Source organism: Melanotaenia boesemani, chromosome 3, assembly GCF_017639745.1.
Source record: "Melanotaenia boesemani isolate fMelBoe1 chromosome 3, fMelBoe1.pri, whole genome shotgun sequence".
In the NCBI taxonomy this organism is placed as follows: Eukaryota; Metazoa; Chordata; class Actinopteri; order Atheriniformes; family Melanotaeniidae; genus Melanotaenia; species Melanotaenia boesemani.
The window spans coordinates 12,892,817-12,914,051 of record NC_055684.1 but is presented as its reverse complement, the minus strand read 5'-3'; the positions used below and the strand labels follow the sequence as shown (position 1 = coordinate 12,914,051).

General features: G+C 54.8%; 1 protein-coding gene and 1 non-coding gene across 2 annotated transcripts in view; both read right to left on the bottom strand.

Annotated features, from left to right (window-relative positions):
- Positions 1 to 21,235, bottom strand: part of LOC121636430 (transcription factor 7-like 1) — a 92,661-nt gene that overhangs the window by 49,637 nt on the left and 21,789 nt on the right. The gene's annotated exons all lie outside the window — the stretch shown is intronic.
- Positions 985 to 1,103, bottom strand: LOC121637573. The gene has a single exon (XR_006009884.1). It is a non-coding gene; the product is annotated as a 5S ribosomal RNA (ribosomal RNA).

Here is a 21,235-nt window from a genome sequence, read left to right as displayed (position 1 = left end):
CTAGGAAATCTATTTGGACTAATAGGGAGGAAAATTCCTGAGCTCAGTTAAAATGCTTACAGTTCACAATAGATCAAACAGTGACATCACACAGTAGCTGGTGCAAAGAACATACACAGATCAAAAGGTGACATCACACAGATGAATATGACATAAAGGTGGAACAAAGATCAATGAGCAAACACAAAAAAGTCAAAATTCAAAAAAAAAATCGCAGACTAGTGTGGTACCGTAGAGATGGCACAAAGATCATACGCTGATCAAACAATGACATCACAAAGATACTTTCACATCAAAAAAGGTGCCACAAAGATCATACACAGATGAGTATGACATCATAAAGGCGAAACAAAGATGCAAGTGTGAAATCACACAGATGACAATAACATCAAAAGAGTAGTAAAATGGTCATGCACAGGTCAATCACTGACATCGCACAGGCAAATGTGACATCATAAAGGTTGTAGCACAGATGGTGCTACAAAAGCATTTTGCAACCCTGTGATAATATGCAATGTTACAAAGGATATTTATTTGTTATTTATTTCTTTTCTCTTGGTTTGAAGCAACAGTAACAGAGAAAAACGTAATAATAAATGGTTTTAAAGAGTGCATTAGCATTGAGCTCAGGAGTGAAACTGATTTACATCTTCTACACAAAGAGGTTGTTACGTGGCAGGTGACTGCTGTGATTGAAATAAAGAATTTTCTTGTTGATTCTGTATGAAGACTGACAGCTGTGCATGTGCGAGGTGCAGGTAAAAAAGAAGTTTTGTGAACACACCCGAAGTGTGTGTTCCTGTGTATATAAATATAGCAAGAAGCTCCAAACGGAGTGTCGAAGATTGTGTTAAAGCAGCACGTGAAGCATTTGTAATGGTAATGTTTGTGGAAGTTTTGGTTTTGTCATTGTGAAATATGAAGCTGTTTGGAAGTGATGCTGCAGCAGCTGCGCCCTCTGCAGTTTGTAGAGAGGGGTGCAAAAGCTTACAGCACCTGGTATTCCCAGGCGGTCTCCCATCCAAGTACTGACCAGGCCCGACCCTGCTAGGCTTCCGAGATCAGACGAGATCGGGCACATTCAGGGTGGTATGGCCGTAAGCGACAACAAAGGCGAGAAAATATCCTTTTCTACGTCATCCAGCAGCAGCATTTACACACTCACCTTTGTCTCTGCTTATTACAGCAAAACTAGGTTTCTGCTGCTATTTAACATGCTCACACGCTACAAATGTGCATGTATCTTACTGCGTGTCCAGCTTCACTACAAATATACAAGCAAGGAACAAACGTCTGCTTCTTTGTTTGCAGCCACCCAGTCTGAGAGACGCACTTTCACGAGTGGCGAGAAAGCTGACGGATCAACATGGGCTGCTCAATCCCACTTGGCAAGCAACACACCTGGCTCACAACAACAGCATCTCAATCAGGTGTGTTGCCCAAGGGAAACCTTTATAAAAAATGTGAAAAATCAGAAGGACCCTGGCCCTGGAAGACCAGGACGGAGGACCTCTACTTTACTGCTGTTTCCAAACAGTAGAAAAAGATGGTGAGTGCACATAGAGTATAAAAACGCCGTCTAGGCCTGGCTCTCTCGCTTATGGCCATACCACCCTGAACACGCCCGATTGGCTGATTGGGGCCAGGTGTGCAGGAGTGGCAGAGTGGTGTGTGGGAGCTGAGGAGCAGCAGCAGAGGTGTTTGTGGTGAGTTGTCTCCTTTCCTTGCGGCTTTTTCTTCTTTTCTCCACGGTTTTCTTCCCTTTCTGCTCTCTTTTCGGATACAGTTTGTGTTTGTTTGATTTTTTGGCACTGGGCTTTGGTTTTGTTTGTTTTGGTGGGACCTTTGGGTATTTTGCTGAGTTTGGTGGTGCTCTTTCCTTGCAGCAGGTGAGTGCGGGGTGTGGTCTTTAAACCCCCCCCCCCCCCCCCCGGTGGCGTTGTCCGGGGGGAGGCTGTCTCGTGTGCTTTTTCTTTTCTTGTGTAGGTGGTCTTCTTTGCTGGCACAATGGTTGAGCCGGGAACGGACGGAGAGCAGCGGCAGGGCCAGGCCCGGCCAGGCGGTGGGGGCCTGGTCGCCTATAGCAAAGACCTGACGCTGGTGATTGAGGTAGAGGGGGAAGAAGCTGTCACGGTGCAGCAGTTGCTGCATTCAACCAAGCTGGTGTGTGGCGGGATCCTGGGCTGTCGACAGCTCGGACAGAGGGCGTATGAGGTCACGACGAGCAATGAGGCGGCGAAGAGCAAGTTGTTGGACGGGTTCCGGATTGGGAATAACAGAGTGGTGGGTCGCAAGTTGTTGAATAATGAGATGGTGGTGTCATTTCTGAATTTGCCTGTTTACATTTCAGATGGAGAAATATTGGAGAAGCTGAGAGGTTGGGGGGTGGAGCCTGTGTCCGCCGTCCGCAGGAGGATGTGGCCGGGCACGTCAATTGCAGACGGCACGCGTTTCCTGAAGGTCCGTTTTACCGACGTGGTCCAGTCACTGCCATATTCGGCCAAGTTTGACACGGCGACAGGGGTCCAGTTTTTCAGGGTGGTCCACGATAGGCAGCTCCGGGTTTGCAGGCTGTGCTTGCAGCCGGGACACATTGTGCGTGATTGTCCGGATTTTCTCTGTCATAAGTGCGGCAGGCAGGGGCATTACGCCAGGGAGTGCGGGGAAGTGGGGGAGAGGTGCACGGACTGCCGTCGGCCGGCGGCCGCCTGCGCCTGCGTCCCCGAGCTGGTGGACACGGACGGTCCCCGTCCAAACCGCGCGGTGCCCGAGCCCTCAGCTGTGGAGTGGGGAGGAGGTCGTGCAGGTGAGCAGGGGGGCCCACCAGGCAGCCTCCGGGACGCCGGGGGGTGTACATGAACAGGTTGAGGGGGTCCAGGGGGCTCCTACAGTGGGTCCTGCTGGAGACCCCGACCCTGGGGGCTCGAAAAATGGGTCCTGCCGTGCCGGAAGGCGCCTGCAATCAGGTTCCGGGGTCCAGGGGGCTCGAAAAATGGGCCCTGCTGGCGACCCGGCCGGGGGGGCTCCAAAAATGGGCCTGCCCGTGAAGTGGAAATTAAAGCTGTTGGGGTACGGGCCAAGGGGGCTTCTACCGCCGTGAGGGGGGGGGGGGCCTCGATGGTGGAACGAGACGATGTGGAGGTCGTGGCCGAGTCGGTGCTGACCCCTTCGGGCGTGGCCGAGGCGGCTGCGGTGGCCTTCCCCAACAGCCCATCTTTGTTCGTGGACACGCCTGATCCCCCCGGCGTTTTCCCCCCTAGCGCCTACGGGGTCGGAACGCCGTCCACGTCCCTATACCTTTGACTGGGGAAAAAGTGCCGTTTTCGGCCGTTTTCGGGAGCCCTGCGCGGGCTCCCCCGGAGACGCACGGCGGCGTGCCTGGTATCCACGCGTTCGTCCGGGTCTCCTCTACGCTACGGGAAGGCAGGGCGCGCGTACCCCCGGGCGGTGACCCCGAAATAAATCCTCAAAGAGGGGGACGCAAACGCAGTTGCGCGCTGCGTCCACCGGAGGGCGGGATTCCCAACACCCATTCAGCCCGGAAAGTGGGTTTCCCCTGAACTGGCGTGTGTGAAATTCACAGGACGGGTTCTTTGGACGGGTCAGAACCGGTCCGGAGAGTTTCGTGTCTGTGGGGCAACGCCGTTCTTAGAACCGAGCTTTTAAGTACCGTGTCCTCGGCCCTATAACGGAACATGGGCCGAGTGTTCCGAGCCGCGGACGGCGGCCTCTGGCGGGGCCGTTTCGGAAACCGATCGGGCCGAAACTCGCAGGACACGTGCGGGGGATCTCGCCGGACCTGCCCTGTGATTTTCAGCTCCCTAGAGCAAGGCGTTCGCCAGTAATGGTCCGAAAAACCTCTCGGCGGCCATCTTGAAAAGTTCGGCCGTTCCGAGACATTGACGGAAGGAAAGGGGCTATGGCGAGCTCATTTCTGGACAGATTGGTCTGAAATCAGTGTGGCCGTGTGACTGGACCTCCTGGACCCCGTGTGTGGAGTTTCAGCTTTCTACGTGACCGCAGGACTACGCTAGGTCCGTGTACACGAAGTGGACCTAAGGCTGCCATTGTAAAGTCTCAGCCGTGGACACCAGTTTCTGTTGGACATAACGGTGGACATATGTGAACGGATCGATCTGAAATTAAAGTCACACAAGCACGGGGGGATGCTGAACACATATCTGGAGTTTCATCCATTTCTGTCCAGGAGAAATTTATTTATTTGCTCCAACGTGACGGCCGCCATCTTGCGTCAAAGTCATCTCCAAAGTGCATTTAGCGATCTTTTTCTACAGGTCTGATCCTCACCAAACTTCACACACCTGTTGGGAATGGTTCAAGGACCCCAAATATTAATTCCCATCCATTTCGGATCATGTTTGGGGAAGTTATGACCTCTTGTACACGGGTGGGACTTTACATTTAAACGTCAGGTCGAGTTGGTGGACAGCGGCTATAACTCGGTCATTTCTGGACAGATCGGTATGAAATCAGTGTGGCCGTGTGAGTGGACCTCCAGGAGTCTGAATCTGGAGTTTCAGCTTTCTACGTGCACGTACGGCCGAGTTATAATCGTGTCCTTGAACTCGACCTGAGTTTGAATGGCAAGTATCAGACGTGTACACCTGTTTCAAAGTGTCATAACTGGACTGTACTTTGTCCGATTTGTTTCAAACTTGGAGCACTTGTTTGGCCTTCAACGAGGACCTTAAATATTAATTCCCATCCATTTCGGAGCATATTTGGGGAAGTTATGGCCTCTTGTACACGAGTGAGACTTGACATTAAAAAGCCAGGTCGACTTCGTGGACAGCGGCTATAACTCGGTAATTTCTGGACAGATCGGTATGAAATCAGTGTGGCCGTGTGAGTGGACCTCCAGGAGTGTGAATCTGGAGTTTCAGCTTTCTACGTGCACGTACGGCCGAGTTATAATCGTGTCCTTGAACTCGACCTGAGTTTGAATGGCAAGTATCAGACGTGTACACCTGTTTCAAAGTGTCATAACCGGACTGTACTTTGTCCGATTTGTTTCAAACTTGGAGCACTTGTTTGGCCTTCAACAAGGACCTTAAATATTAATTCCCATCCATTTCGGAGCATATTTGGGGAAGTTATGACCTCTTGTACACGGGTGAGACTTGACATTAAAAAGCCAGGTCGACTTCGTGGACAGCGGCTATAACTCGGTAATTTCTGGACAGATCGGTATGAAATCAGTGTGGCCGTGTGAGTGGACCTCCAGGAGTCTGAATCTGGAGTTTCAGCTTTCTACGTGCACGTACGGCCGAGTTATAATCGTGTCCTTGAACTCGACCTGAGTTTGAATGGCAAGTATCAGACGTGTACACCTGTTTCAAAGTGTCATAACTGGACTGTACTTTGTCCGATTTGTTTCAAACTTGGAGCACTTGTTTGGCCTCCAACAAGGACCTTAAATATTAATTCCCATCCATTTCGGAGCATATTTGGGGAAGTTATGACCTCTTGTTAGACCGGGGACCAGCGGAAAACGCTGGCCGGCATCAGAGCACTGTGCAGCGGTAGAAGGCTGAGTAACGTCGGGGCCGCGTCCGGAGGCCACAGCGCAGGCATTTCTGCACGGATCGAGCTGAAATCGGTGTGACAGACTCTTTGGATGTTGGGAAAGATGTCTGATTATTTTCATAATTTTCTGACGGCGGTTTTTCCGTTATTAGCCCGACTTGGTCGACCGGGGACCAGCGGAAGACGCTGGCCGGGATCTGAGCACTGTGCAGCGGGTAGAAGGCTGAGGAACGCTCGGGACCGCGTCCGGAGGCCACAGCGCAGGCATTTCTGCACGGATCGAGCTGAAATCGGTGTGACAGACTCGTTGGATGTTGGGGAACATGTGTAAATTTTTCATAATTTTCTGACTGGCGGTTTTTCCGTTATTAGCCCGACTTGGTCGACCGGGGACCAGCGGAAGACGCTGGCCGGGATCTGAGCACTGTGCAGCGGGTAGAAGGCTGAGGAACGCTCGGGACCGCGTCCGGAGGCCACAGCGCAGGCATTTCTGCACGGATCGAGCTGAAATCGGTGTGACAGCTCGTTGGATGTTGGGGAACATGTGTAAATTTTTCATAATTTTCTGACTGGCGGTTTTTCCGTTATTAGCCCGACTTGGTCGACCGGGGACCAGCGGAAGACTGGCCGGCATCTGAACGCTCTGCTGCGGGTAGAATGCTGAGGAACGCTCGGGCCCGCTTCAGAGGCCACAGCGCAGGCATTTCTGCACGGATCGAGCTGAGAATCGCAGGGTCTACATTTGGGACATTTGGGGACATGTGTGATACTTCTCAGCCCGGTCCCGTCTACCAAATTGGAGAAAAGCACCGGGGGAAGTCCGCGACGGACACGCGGCCAGAACCGGCTCATATCTCCACGGATCCAGCTGAAATCATGTGACACAAGCACGGGGGGTTTGGGAACATAAATCTGGAGTTTCATCCATTTCTGTCCAGGAGAAATGTATTTATTTGATCGAACGTGAGGGCCTCCATCTTGCATTAAAGTCATCTCCAAAGTGCATTTAACGATCTTTTTCTGCTGGTCTGATCCTCACCAAACTTCACACACCTGTTGGGAATAGTTCAAGGACCCCAAATATTAATTTTCATCCATTTTGGTTAAGATTTGGGGAAGTTATGGCCTCTTGTACACGAGTAGGGATTTATTATGGGGCCGTCAGGTGAGGTTTGTGGACAGAGGCTGTAACTAAGTCATTTTTAGAGATATCGATGTGATATTGATAACACACACTCAGGGGCCCTTCTGAGCCAGCCTACCAAGTTTCAGGTCTCTAGGAAAGTATGACCAAGTTACAGCCCGCGTCCACCACCTGTAACTGGACATTGGGTCCCGGTTCCAGGTGGTGGACACGGGCTGTAACTGGGTCCAACGTGGTCCTGGTGGGCTGAAACTCGCTAGGTGGACTCGGGGGAGTCCACTGAGTGTGTGGTATCAGTTTCAGCACGATATCTTAAGAAATGACCGAGTTATAGCCCGTGTCCACGTCCTGGAATTGGACATTGGGTCCCGGTTCCAGGACGTGGACACGGGCTGTAACTTGGTGATTTATGGTCCCAGGAGGCTGAAACTCGCTGGGGGTGCTCATGTATGTCCCCTGAGTGTGTGGTATGAGTTTCAGCCCGATATCTTCATAAATGACCAAGTTACAGCCTGCGTCCACGTATAATACTTTCCATTATAAGTCAGGTGGGGTTCGTGGACAGAGGCTGTTACTCAGTCATTTCTGGACAGATCGACCTGATATTGATATCATACACTCAGGGGCTCAACTGAGTCAGCCTACCAAGTTTCAGGCCTCTAGGAGCAAGTATGACCAAGTTAGAGCCTGCGTCCACGAACCCCACTTGACCATACAATGTAAAGTATTAGACGTGGACAGAAGCTGTAACTCGGTCATTTCTGGACAGATCGACCTGATATTGATATCACACACTCAGGGGGCCCTTCTGAGTCAGCCTACCAAGTTTCAGGTCTCTAGGACAAAGTATGACCAAGTTACAGCCTCTGTCCACGTCTAATACTTTCCATTATAAGTCAGGTCAGGTTCGTGGACAGAGGCTGTACTCGGTCATTTTTAGAGATATCGATCTGGGAATGATATCACACACTCAGGGGGCTCAACTGAGTCAGCCTACCAAGTTTCAGGTCTCTAGGACCAAGTTTGACCAAGATACAGCCTGCGTCCACGAACCCCACCTGACCATACAATACAAAGTATTAGACGTGGACAGAAGCTGTAACTTGGTCATTTTTAGAGATATCAATCTGGGAATGATATCACACACTCAGGGGGCCCTTCTGAGTCAGCCTACCAAGTTTCAGGTCTCTAGGAGCAAGTATGACCAAGTTACAGCTTCTGTCCACGTCTAATACTTTCCATTATAAGTCAGGTGGGGTTCGTGGACAGAGGCTGTTACTCGGTCATTTCTGGACAGATCGACCTGATATTGATATCATACACTCAGGGGGCTCAACTGAGTCAGCCTACCAAGTTTCAGGCCTCTAGGAGCAAGTATGACCAAGTTAGAGCCTGCGTCCACGAACCCCACTTGACCATACAATGTAAAGTATTAGACGTGGACAGAAGCTGTAACTCGGTCATTTCTGGACAGATCGACCTGATATTGATATCACACACTCAGGGGGCCCTTCTGAGCCAGCCTACCAAGTTTCAGGTCTCTAGGACAAAGTATGACCAAGTTACAGCCTCTGTCCACGTCTAATACTTTCCATTATAAGTCAGGTCAGGTTCGTGGACAGAGGCTGTAACTCGGTCAATTTTAGAGATATCGATCTGGGAATGATATCACACACTCAGGGGGCTCAACTGAGTCAGCCTACCAAGTTTCAGGTCTCTAGGACCAAGTTTGACCAAGATACAGCCTGCGTCCACGAACCCCACCTGACCATACAATACAAAGTATTAGACGTGGACGAAGGCTGTAACTTGGTCATTTTTAGAGATATCAATCTGGGAATGATATCACACACTCAGGGGGCCCTTCTGAGTCAGCCTACCAAGTTTCAGGCCTCTAGGACCAAGTTTGACCAAGTTACAGCCTTCGTCCACGTCTAATACTTTCCATTATAAGTCAGGTGCAGTTCGTGGACAGAGGCTGTAACTCGGTCAAACAAGGTCCCAGGAGGCTGAAACTCACTACGTGGACTCAGGGGAGTCCCTGAGTGTGTGGTATGAGTTTCAGCCCTATATCTCCATGTTTGACCAAGTTATAGCCCGTGTCCACGAACCCCACCTGAAATTGAATGGAAAGTATTAGACGTGGACAGAGGCTGTACTGGGTCAAACATGGTCCCAGGAGGCTGAAACTCGCTAGGTCGGACTCAGGAGAGTCCACTGAGTGTGTGGTATGAGTTTCAGCCCGATATCTTCATAAATGACCGAGTTACAGCCTGTGTCCACCACCTGGAACTGAACATTGGGTTCCAATTCCAGGTGGTGGACACGGGCTGTAACTCTGGTCACACATGGTCCCAGGAGGCTGAAACTCGCTAGGTGGACTCAGGGAGAGTCCACTGAGTGTGTGGTATGAGTTTCAGCACGATATCGTCATAAATGACCGAGTTACAGCCCGTGTCCACCACCTGGAACTGAACATTGGTTCCAATTCCAGGTGGTGGACACGGGCTGATAACTGGTCACACATGGTCCCAGGAGGCTGATACCTCGCTAGGTGGACTCAGGGGAGTCCACTGAGTGTGTGGTATGAGTTTCAGCACGATATCTTCATAATGACCGAATTACAGCCCGTGTCCACCACCTGGAACTGACATTGGGTTTCCAATTCCAGGTGGTGGACACGGGCTATAACTCGGTCAAACATGGTCCCAGGAGGCTGAAACTCGCTAGGGGGGACTCAGGGGACGTCCACTGAGTGTGTGGTATGAGTTTCAGCACGATATCTTCATAAGATGACCGAGTTACAGCCCGTGTCCACCACCTGGAACTGGACATTGGGTTCCAATTCCAGGTGGTGGACACGGGCTGTAACTCGGTCACAACATGGTCCCAGGAGGCTGAAACTCGCTGGGTTGGACTCAGGGGAGTCCCCTGAGCGTGGTGTGGTATGAGTTTCAGGGCCCGATATCTTCATAAATGCCCCAGTTATAGCCCCTGTACTTCGACCTGCACCTGAGTCCCAATGTCAAGGTATTAGTCGTGGACGCAGATTTTCAAACTGGCCTAGCTCGGTCATTTTTAATGCTAGAGACCTGGGATTTCAATGAGGGGTTCCTGGGGGGCCTTGGGAACACGTGGGTGGTGATGAAACAAAGTCAAAGTGTTTTAAAACTTGCAACACTTTGATGGTCAGTTTTCCATTGGCGGCCATGTTGTTTACATGTGTGTGGAAGCCTGGCGCGTTGCGCTACGCACGAGTTTAGCTTCACCCTCCCAATGCACACTCGTACGGCATGTCCTTAGGGATTAGTGACCCGAGTTTGGGGTCTCCAGACCCTTCCTGGGCCCAGATATTTAGATGTGTGTTTCCTCCCATACTTTAACATGGAAGGCCTGTTTTCTGCAGTGAGAAACGGGCTGGCGTCGGCGCACGAATGATTTGGCGTCACCCTCCCAACGCACCCTCGTAGGGCATGTCCTTAGGTAATTACTGACCCGAGTTTGGGGTCTCCAGACCCTTCCACGGCCCAGATATTTAGATGTGTGTTTTTCCTTCCCATACTTTAACATGGAGGCCTATGAGGCCTGTTTTTCTGCAGTGAGAAACGGGCTGGCGTTCGGCGCACGCACGAGTTAGCTTCACCCTTCCAACGCACCCTTGTAGGGCATGTCCTTAGGTATTACTGACCCGAGTTTGGGGTCTCCAGACCCTTCCCAGGCCCAGATATTTAGATGTGTGTTTTTTCCTCCCATACTTTAACATGGAGGCCTGAGGCCTGTTTTCTGCAGTGAGAACGGGCTGGCGTTCGGCCGCACGCACGAGTTAGCTTCACCCTCCAACGCACCTTGTAGGCATGTCCCAGGGATTACTGACCCGAGTTTGGGGTCTCCAGACCCTTCCCAGGCCCAGATATTTAGATGTGTGTTTCCTAACATGGAGGCCTAAGGCCTGTTTTCTGCAGTGAGAACGGGCTGGCGTTCGGCGCACAAACGATTTGGCGTCACCCTCCCAACGCACCCTTGTAGGGCATGTCCCCGGGATTAGTGACCCAAGTTTGGGGTCTCTAGCCCCTTCCCGGGCCCAGATATTAGATGTGTGTTTCCTGCCATACTTTAACATGGATGCCTGAGGCCTGTTTTCTGGAGTGAGAAACAGGCTGGCGCTCGGCGCACGCACGAGTTAGCTTCACCCTCCCAACGCACAGTCGTAGGGCATGTCCTTAGGGATTACTGACCCGGAGGTTTGGGGTCTCTAGCCCTTCGAGGGGCCGCGTACGTACCCCGCACGGGGGCAAAACCCTAGTCGTCCATGGGTATTACAATGAGCGGTTTCGGGGGTCCTGCGCGGCCCCCGAGGGTCCGAGAGGCCCCAGATTCGGCGTGGGCGTGCGCCTTGGGCCTCCTCTACACTTCCTGAAAGTTTCGGGGCCGCGCAGCGCCCCGAAAAAATTCCTCCCCCCTTTTCACCCTAAAAAAACCTCAGGGCTTCTTCCGCTATAAAGAGTCCTTGAGAGGATTTTTGGAAAGTTTTTGAGAGGGGGGGGCAAAAAATTTTTCGGCGCGTCCGCGCTGCGACGCGGGCTCGATATGTTGTTCGGGTGGGGCCGCCCCGCCCACGCGTGTCCAGGCGTCCCCGGGCCGCTGCGACGCACGGCGTGCCCGCGGGAGGCCGTCCACGTGTCTATAATAATGAATGGGCGTTGTCGGTAGGGTACCGTCAATGGGAAAATGCATTGGACGTGGACGCTTATTTTTTTGGACAAATTTTGTCCAATTTTCACCAAATTTGGACCGCTGGCCCTTTCTCCAAGTCCCCTGTCAGAATCCCAGAGCTGGGGGCCCCAAACCCTCCCCGAGGCTACTTCCTTTTCCTAGCGTGGCTAGCGTCCGCCGCGGCAACGGCGGCCCGCTCAGGCACGCCCCCCGATGACCCCCTGTCCAGTTTGACCCCGATCGGACCGAGAACCGAAAGTTATGGCCTTAATTGTTAAGTAGGTGAAAGGTCAAATCAATTAAGCATTGGAAAATGCTGTGAATCTTGCTTTGGGGGCATTTTTGAAGATATTTGACCCCTCGTATTTCGGACCCCGAGGGTCCGATCCGTCCCAGATCGCCAGGGGACGTCGTGTGGGACTCGGGACACCGGACGGACCGCGTTTCGCGCCTTTGCGGACACGCTTTAATATCTCGGCCCCGGGGGGTCCGGGGGGCCCGGCGTTTGGTAGGCGGCGTCGGGGGGGGTGCCCTAAACGCGAATCAAACGTCAAACCGGACCCCGGACCGCTTTTGGGCAAAAGTTGCTCGGATCGAGCTGCCGTCGCTAGGGGGCGCTCTCGGGGGTCCGCGGGAAGCACCCTGCGAAGGGCGGCCTGATCGGAGCTTTTTTGGACAAAATTCCAGTTGGTGTACAGAAATTCCAGTTCGTGGACACGGGGCCCTCCCACGTCCAACACAGAGTGTCCAGGGCTAAAATTCCAGTTCGTGTACAGAAATTCCAGTTCGTGGACAGGGGACCCCCCCCCCACCTATTGGGACCCTTCCCGGTGGTCCGGGCCTAAAATTCCAGTTCGTGTACAGAAATTCCAGTTCGTGGACAGGGGACCCCCCCACACCCCCGCCCACCATTGGGACCCTTCCCGGTGGTCCGGGCGTAAAATTCCAGTTCGTGTACAGAAATTCCAGTTCGTGGACACCGGGACCCCCGCCGCACCTGTCTGGGACCCCTCCCGTCGAAAGCCGGTGGTTCGAGCCTAAAGTTCCAGTTCGTGTACAGAAATTCCAGTTCGTGGACACCGGGACCCCCGCCGCACCTGTCTGGGACCCCTCCCGTCGAAAGCCGGTGGTTCGAGCCTAAAGTTCCAGTTCGTGTACAGAAATTCCAGTTCGTGGACACCGGGACCCCCGCCGCACCTGTCTGGGACCCCTCCCGTCGAAAGCCGGTGGTTCGAGCCTAAAGTTCCAGTTCGTGTACAGAAATTCCAGTTCGTGGACACCGGGACCCCTCCCGCACCTATCTGGGACCCCCCCCACACCTAAATGACAGTTGGTGTACAGAAATCCCACTTCGGGTACAATCGCTCATCGAGAGTCATTGACCGTGGACACATATCCAGGTTCGTGTCCGAAATTCATTGCACGTGGACGCAGTTCCAGTTCGTGTCCCAGATGGAGCGTGAGCGCCCTCTAATGGCCACGTCCACGTCTATTACCTGTCCGAGGACACGTCACGAAAAGTCGGGTTCGCGGACATGACGAAGGCTTCGTCACCGTTTCGTGGACGAAAGCGTCCACGTCCTGGAAAAGCCCATTCATTTCGTAAGGGAAAGTGGCAAAAACGGCCAAAAATTCCCTTACCTGGCAATGACCCGTGCCCATGTGCGGCCCGCCGCCTCCCGCTCGGAGCCCCCCAGCTGCACCCCCAGGTAGTCAAAGGGGCCCGACTGCACGCGCATCAACGGAACCGCTGGCACGGCCAATGCCGGACCGAAATAGGACACGCTGGACTTGGAGAGATTCACCTTGGCGCCGGAAACGGCGCACGACTGCGGCTGCTTGCACGCAGTGACGGAGCGGTTGCGTCTCCTCGACCAGCGGCGGTGCGAGGGTGCGTGTGTCAGGGCCCGGGCCGGCGCGATGGTGGCCGGTGAGCGCTCGGTGGCGTATTTTCTCAGCCTCGAGAGGCTTCGGCAGGCCAGGCAGGTGGTCGACGCGGTGTGGACAAGGGAGGCGAGGTGTGTCTCGGAGCAGGGGGGGCATCGTGGCGGCGGTTCATGCCCACTTAGCGGAGCAGTTTGCCGGTGAGCAGGGGATCTGGCTGAATCCCTCACCGTTGCCTGGCACGCTTGTCGCGGTCGGTTTCCGCTCTGGGGACCGTGATGCCATGGATAGGGAGATCACGGCATCGGAAATCGAGGCGGCGGTGGGGGGGGTTGGGCCGGAACAAGAGTCCCGGGGCGGACGGGTTGACGGCCGAGTTTTATCGGGCATTTCGGGCCCAGCTCCTCCCGTTGCTGCTCGTGGTGTACCGCGGGGTGACTGGCGGCCTTGCCATCCCGCCCTCCTTCTGCGCCGGGGTCATTAAGCTTTTGTACAAGAACAAGGGTGATCGCCAGACTCTCGGCAATTACCGGCCTATTAGTCTGCTTAACACGGATTATAAGGTCCTGGCCAAGGTTTTGGCCAACCGCCTGAAGGCGGTCGTGGCCACGATTGTCCGACCCAGCCAGGCGTATGGTGTTCCCGGACGGTCGATTTATGACACCATCCTGGTGGCCAAGGAGGCCCTGGCGAACCTGGCCCAGTCCGGGGGGGTCTTTGCGAGCCTGGACTTCGAGAAGGCGTTCGACCGGGTGGAGCACGGCTTCCTGTGGCGGGTCATGGGACGGCTGGGGCTCGGGCGACGGTTCATCGGGTGGGTGCAGAAGTTGTATGGCGCTGCAACTAGCCGCGTGAAGGTGAATGGGTGGTTGACGGAGGCCTTTCCCCTGCGGCGTTCCGTCCGGCAAGGCTGTCCGATGTCGTCGTTGCTTTTCACGGTGGCTATGGAGCCGCTGGCGGCGCTAGTCGATGCCGACGTGGACATTCGGGGGTCCGTTTCTCCATCAGGGCGGCAGGTGCGGATCCTGCAGTACGCGGACGATACATCTCTTCTGGTGTCGGATGTGGCCGGTCTTCGGCGTGCTCTGGAGCGCGTGGAGGAGTTCTGCGCCGTTTCCGGCGCCAAGGTGAATCTCTCCAAGTCCAGCGTGTCCTATTTCGGTCCGGCATTGGCCGTGCCAGCGGTTCCGTTGATGCGCGTGCAGTCGGGCCCCTTTGACTACCTGGGGGTGCAGCTGGGGGGCTCCGAGCGGGAGGCGGCGGGCCGCACATGGGCACGGGTCATTGCCAGGGTCAGGGCCGCGGTGGGCCTGTGACGGATGCGGGCGTTGGGCTTTCGGGGGCGTGCAGTTGTGGCCAATGCACTGATCGTCACGCAGGTGTTCCATGCTTTGCACGTCCACGCCATGTCGGCGGGGGTGCTGGCCACCTTGAATCGTCTCCTGGCGACGTTTGTCTGGAGGACGCGACGGATCATGGTGGCGCGCGCCACGGCCGTGGCCGACTACCATTTGGGCGGGCTCCGTTTAGTTGACATTGAGGTGAAGAAACAGGCATTTCGGGTGCGTTTGCTCGCCCGCTTCCTCCGGGACCCCGGGGCACTTTTCTGGCATGGGGCTCTGGAGCGGGCGGTGGGTGCGTGCGGCGGTCATGGGCTGTTTAACCTGTGTGGGCTGTTCCCACGGGCGGCCATGGGCCGCCTAGGTCTTGGCGCTTTCTGGGAGGAGGTGCTGGTGGCCTGGCATCGGTTTCGGCCCCTCCTCCGGGCACGGGTGGGTTCCAGGGAGGCGGTGATGCGGCAGCCGCTGTTTTTCAATCCAGACCTTCGCCACGACGGGCGGGTTTTTCAATGCGCGTCCCTGCACCGGGGGGGTGTGTGCACGCTGGCTGAGTTGCTGGACGACAGGGGGGTCCTGGATTGGGTCGGGGTCGTCGGGAGGTTGCGGCGGCTGGGGATTCGGTTCCGGGCCGGCGTGGTGAGGGCGGTGTGTGACCGGCTGGTGGTGGCTCTGCCACCGGAGTGGGTGGTCTGGGCACGTACTGGTGCGGGGTCGTTGCCGGCCATGGACCCCGTGCCGTCCTTCCAGTTGAGCGATGGCTGGACGGCTACGTCTTTGCTCGAGCTCCCCACACGTGGGATCTACCGTGCTTTGCTGCAGCCGGTCGTGAGAAAGCCGGCGGCTCTGCGTCGATGGTCGATCTGGTTCGGCCCCATTTCGGTCCAAGAGGTATGGGGGTCCATTACGTGCCCGTTTGTCCCCCCGGCATGTCTGGACACGGACTTTCGGCTCCGGCATCGCCTCCTGTATACGTCCGTGGTCTTGCATCAGCTCGATGGGGCTCGGTGGTCTCGGGACTGCGCTCGGTGCGCAACGGGTCCTGAGACACTTGAGCATCTCTTCCTCACGTGTCCGTTGCTAGCTCCGTTCCACCGCCGTCTTCGCCACCTGTTGGTCGCGCGGTGTGGGCTGCCTGTGGCGCAGGCCGTGCGTGATGCTCCCCTGCTGTTCGGCTATCTTTCCAGCGCCCTCCCTGGTTGTAATACGCGTCTGGTTAATTTCGTTCTGGCCGTGGCGCGGCACGTGTGGTACGTCTCCCGGAATCTCGTGCTGTTCGAGGGGCGGCGCGTAGAGCCGTGGTGTTTTTTCCGACGCTATGTCGCTATGTGCCTCCATGCATTGTTCCGAGCGGACTACGAACGGTTTCAGGACGTCTTCCTCCAGGGCAACACCCTTCTGTCTGTGTCAGGACGGCGCCTGGAGCTCTACTTCTAGCCATTGTGTGGGACTGTGAGGCCGCTGGTCCTTCCCTGCTGCATTCCTGTAGTGTCTGTTTGATTTGTGTTCTATTGTTTGTGGTCTTCTTTGCTGGCACAATGGTTGAGCCGGGAACGGACGGAGAGCAGCGGCAGGGCCAGGCCCGGCCAGGCGGTGGGGGCCTGGTCGCCTATAGCAAAGACCTGACGCTGGTGATTGAGGTAGAGGGGGAAGAAGCTGTCACGGTGCAGCAGTTGCTGCATTCAACCAAGCTGGTGTGTGGCGGGATCCTGGGCTGTCGACAGCTCGGACAGAGGGCGTATGAGGTCACGACGAGCAATGAGGCGGCGAAGAGCAAGTTGTTGGACGGGTTCCGAATTGGGAATAACAGAGTGGTGGGTCGCAAGTTGTTGAATAATGAGATGGTGGTGTCGTTTCTGAATTTGCCCGTTTACATTTCAGATGGAGAAATATTGGAGAAGCTGAGAGGCTGGGGGGTGGAGCCTGTGTCCGCCGTCCGCAGGAGGATGTGGCCGGGCACGTCAATTGCAGACGGCACGCGTTTCCTGAAGGTCCGTTTTACCGACGTGGTCCAGTCACTGCCATATTCGGCCAAGTTTGACACGGCGACAGGGGTCCAGTTTTTCAGGGTGGTCCACGATAGGCAGCTCCGGGTTTGCAGGCTGTGCTTGCAGCCGGGACACATTGTGCGTGATTGTCCGGATTTTCTCTGTCATAAGTGCGGCAGGCAGGGGCATTACGCCAGGGAGTGCGGGGAAGTGGGGGAGAGGTGCACGGACTGCCGTCGGCCGGCGGCCGCCTGCGCCTGCGTCCCCGAGCTGGTGGACACGGACGGTCCCCGTCCAAACCGCGCGGTGCCCGAGCCCTCAGCTGTGGAGTGGGAGGAGGTCGTGCAGGTGGAGCAGGGGGCCCACCAGGCAGCCTCCGGGACGCCGGGGGGTGTACATGAACAGGTTGAGGGGGTCCAGGGGGCTCCTACAGTGGGTCCTGCTGGAGACCCGACCCGGGGGGCTCGAAAAATGGGTCCTGCCGTGCCGGAAGGCGCCTGCAATCAGGTTCCGGGGGTCCAGGGGGCTCGAAAAATGGGCCCTGCTGGCGACCCGGCCGGGGGGGCTCCAAAAATGGGCCCTGCCCGTGAAGTGGAAATTAAAGCTGTTGGGGTACGGGCCAAGGGGGCTTCTACCGCCGTGAGGGGGGGGGCCTCGATGGTGGAACGAGACGATGTGGAGGTCGTGGCCGAGTCGGTGCTGACCCCTTCGGGCGTGGCCGAGGCGGCTGCGGTGGCCTTCCCCAACAGCCCATCTTTGTTCGTGGACACGCCTGATCCCCCCGGCGTTATCCCCCCTAGCGCCTACGGGGTCGGAACGCCGTCCACGTCCCTATACCTTTGACTGGGGAAAAAGTGCCGTTTTCGGCCGTTTTCGGGAGCCCTGCGCGGGCTCCCCCGGAGACGCACGGCGGCGTGCCTGGTATCCACGCGTTCGTCCGGGTCTCCTCTACGCTACGGGAAGGCAGGGCGCGCGTACCCCCGGGCGGTGACCCCGAAATAAATCCTCAAAGAGGGGGACGCAAACGCAGTTGCGCGCTGCGTCCACCGGAGGGCGGGATTCCCAACACCCATTCAGCCCGGAAAGTGGGTTTCCCCTGAACTGGCGTGTGTGAAATTCACAGGACGGGTTCTTTGGACGGGTCAGAACCGGTCCGGAGAGTTTCGTGTCTGTGGGGCAACGCCGTTCTTAGAACCGAGCTTTTAAGTACCGTGTCCTCGGTCCTATACCTGAACATGGGCCGGACGTACCGAGCCGCGGACAGCGGCCTCTGGCGGGGCCGTTTCGGAACCGATCGGGCCGAAACTCGCAGGACACGTGCGGGGGTCCTCTGCGCACACGCCCTGTAAATTTCAGCCCTCTAGAGCAAGGCGTTCGCCAGTAATGGTCCGAAAACCTCTCGGCGGCCATCTTGAAAAGTTTGGCCGTTCCGAGACATTGACGGAAGGAAAGGGGCTATGGCGAGCTCATTTCTGGACAGATTGGTCTGAAATCAGTGTGGCCGTGTGACTGGACCTCCTGGACCCCGTGTGTGGAGTTTCAGCTTTCTGCGTGACCGCAGGACCACGCTAGGTCCGTGTACACGAAGTGGACCTAAGGCTGCCATTGTAAAGTCTCAGCCGTGGACACCAGTTTCTGTTGGACATAACGGTGGACATATGTGAACGGATCGATCTGAAATTAAAGTCACACAAGCACGGGGGGATGCTGAACACATATCTGGAGTTTCATCCATTTCTGTCCGGGAGAAATTTATTTATTTGCTCCAACGTGACGGCAGCCATCTTGCGTCAAAGTCATCTCCAAAGTGCATTTAGCGATCTTTTTCTACAGGTCTGATCCTCACCAAACTTCACACACCTGTTTGGAATAGTTCAAGGACCCCAAATATTAATTCCCATCCATTTCGGAGCATATTTGGGGAAGTTATGACCTCTTGTACACGGGTGAGACTTGACATTAAAAAGCCAGGTCGACTTCGTGGACAGCGGCTATAACTCGGTAATTTCTGGACAGATCGGTATGAAATCAGTGTGGCCGTGTGAGTGGACCTCCAGGAGTGTGAATCTGGAGTTTCAGCTTTCTACGTGCACGTACGGCCGAGTTATAATCGTGTCCTTGAACTCGACCTGAGTTTGAATGGCAAGTATCAGACGTGTACACCTGTTTCAAAGTGTCATAACCGGACTGTACTTTGTCCGATTTGTTTCAAACTTGGAGCACTTGTTTGGCCTTCAAGAAGGACCTTAAATATTAATTCCCATCCATTTCGGAGCATATTTGGGGAAGTTATGACCTCTTGTACACGGGTGAGACTTGACATTAAAAAGCCAGGTCGACTTCGTGGACAGCGGCTATAACTCGGTAATTTCTGGACAGATCGGTATGAAATCAGTGTGGCCGTGTGAGTGGACCTCCAGGAGTGTGAATCTGGAGTTTCAGCTTTCTACGTGCACGTACGGCCGAGTTATAATCGTGTCCTTGAACTCGACCTGAGTTTGAATGGCAAGTATCAGACGTGTACACCTGTTTCAAAGTGTCATAACCGGACTGTACTTTGTCCGATTTGTTTCAAACTTGGAGCACTTGTTTGGCCTTCAACAAGGACCTTAAATATTAATTCCCATCCATTTCGGAGCATATTTGGGGAAGTTATGACCTCTTGTACACGGGTGAGACTTGACATTAAAAAGCCAGGTCGACTTCGTGGACAGCGGCTATAACTCGGTAATTTCTGGACAGATCGGTATGAAATCAGTGTGGCCGTGTGAGTGGACCTCCAGGAGTCTGAATCTGGAGTTTCAGCTTTCTACGTGCACGTACGGCCGAGTTATAATCGTGTCCTTGAACTCGACCTGAGTTTGAATGGCAAGTATCAGACGTGTACACCTGTTTCAAAGTGTCATAACTGGACTGTACTTTGTCCGATTTGTTTCAAACTTGGAGCACTTGTTTGGCCTCCAACAAGGACCTTAAATATTAATTCCCATCCATTTCGGAGCATATTTGGGGAAGTTATGACCTCTTGTTAGACCGGGGACCAGCGGAAAACGCTGGCCGGCATCAGAGCACTGTGCAGCGGGTAGAAGGCTGAGTAACGTCGGGGCCGCGTCCGGAGGCCACAGCGCAGGCATTTCTGCACGGATCGAGCTGAAATCGGTGTGACAGACTCTTTGGATGTTGGGGTAGATGTCTGATTATTTTCATAATTTTCTGACCGGCGGTTTTTTCCGTTATTAGCCCGACTTGGTCGACCGGGGACCAGCGGAAGACGCTGGCCGGGATCTGAGCACTGTGCAGCGGGTAGAAGGCTGAGGAACGCTCGGGACCGCGTCCGGAGGCCACAGCGCAGGCATTTCTGCACGGATCGAGCTGAAATCGGTGTGACAGACTCGTTGGATGTTGGGGAACATGTGTAAATTTTTTCATAATTTTCTGACTGGCGGTTTTTCCGTTATTAGCCCGACTTGGTCGACCGGGGACCAGCGGAAGACGCTGGCCGGGATCTGAGCACTGTGCAGCGGGTAGAAGGCTGAGGAACGCTCGGGACCGCGTCCGGAGGCCACAGCGCAGGCATTTCTGCACGGATCGAGCTGAAATCGGTGTGACAGACTCGTTGGATGTTGGGGAACATGTGTAAATTTTTTCATAATTTTCTGACTGGCGGTTTTTCCGTTATTAGCCCGACTTGGTCGACCGGGGCCCAGCGGAAGACACTGGCCGGCATCTGAACGCTCTGCTGCGGGTAGAATGCTGAGGAACGCTCGGGCCCGCTTCAGAGGCCACAGCGCAGGCATTTCTGCACGGATCGAGCTGAGAATCGCAGGGTCTACTTTTGGGACATTTGGGGACATGTGTGATACTTCTCAGCCCGGTCCCGTCTACCAAATTGGAGAAAAGCACCGGGGGAAGTCCGCGACGGACACGCGGCCAGAACCGGCTCATATCTCCACGGATCCAGCTGAAATCAATGTGACACAAGCACGGGGGGTTTGGGAACATAAATCTGGAGTTTCATCCATTTCTGTCCAGGAGAAATGTATTTATTTGATCGAACGTGAGGGCCTCCATCTTGCATTAAAGTCATCTCCAAAGTGCATTTAACGATCTTTTTCTGCTGGTCTGATCCTCACCAAACTTCACACACCTGTTGGGAATAGTTCAAGGACCCCAAATATTAATTTTCATCCATTTTGGTTAAGATTTGGGGAAGTTATGGCCTCTTGTACACGAGTAGGGATTTATTATGGGGCCGTCAGGTGAGGTTTGTGGACAGAGGCTGTAACTAAGTCATTTTTAGAGATATCGATGTGATATTGATAACACACACTCAGGGGGCCCTTCTGAGCCAGCCTACCAAGTTTCAGGTCTCTAGGACAAAGTATGACCAAGTTACAGCCCGCGTCCACCACCTGTAACTGGACATTGGGTCCCGGTTCCAGGTGGTGGACACGGGCTGTAACTGGGTCCAACGTGGTCCTGGTGGGCTGAAACTCGCTAGGTGGACTCGGGGGAGTCCACTGAGTGTGTGGTATCAGTTTCAGCACGATATCTTAAGAAATGACCGAGTTATAGCCCGTGTCCACGTCCTGGAATTGGACATTGGGTCCCGGTTCCAGGAC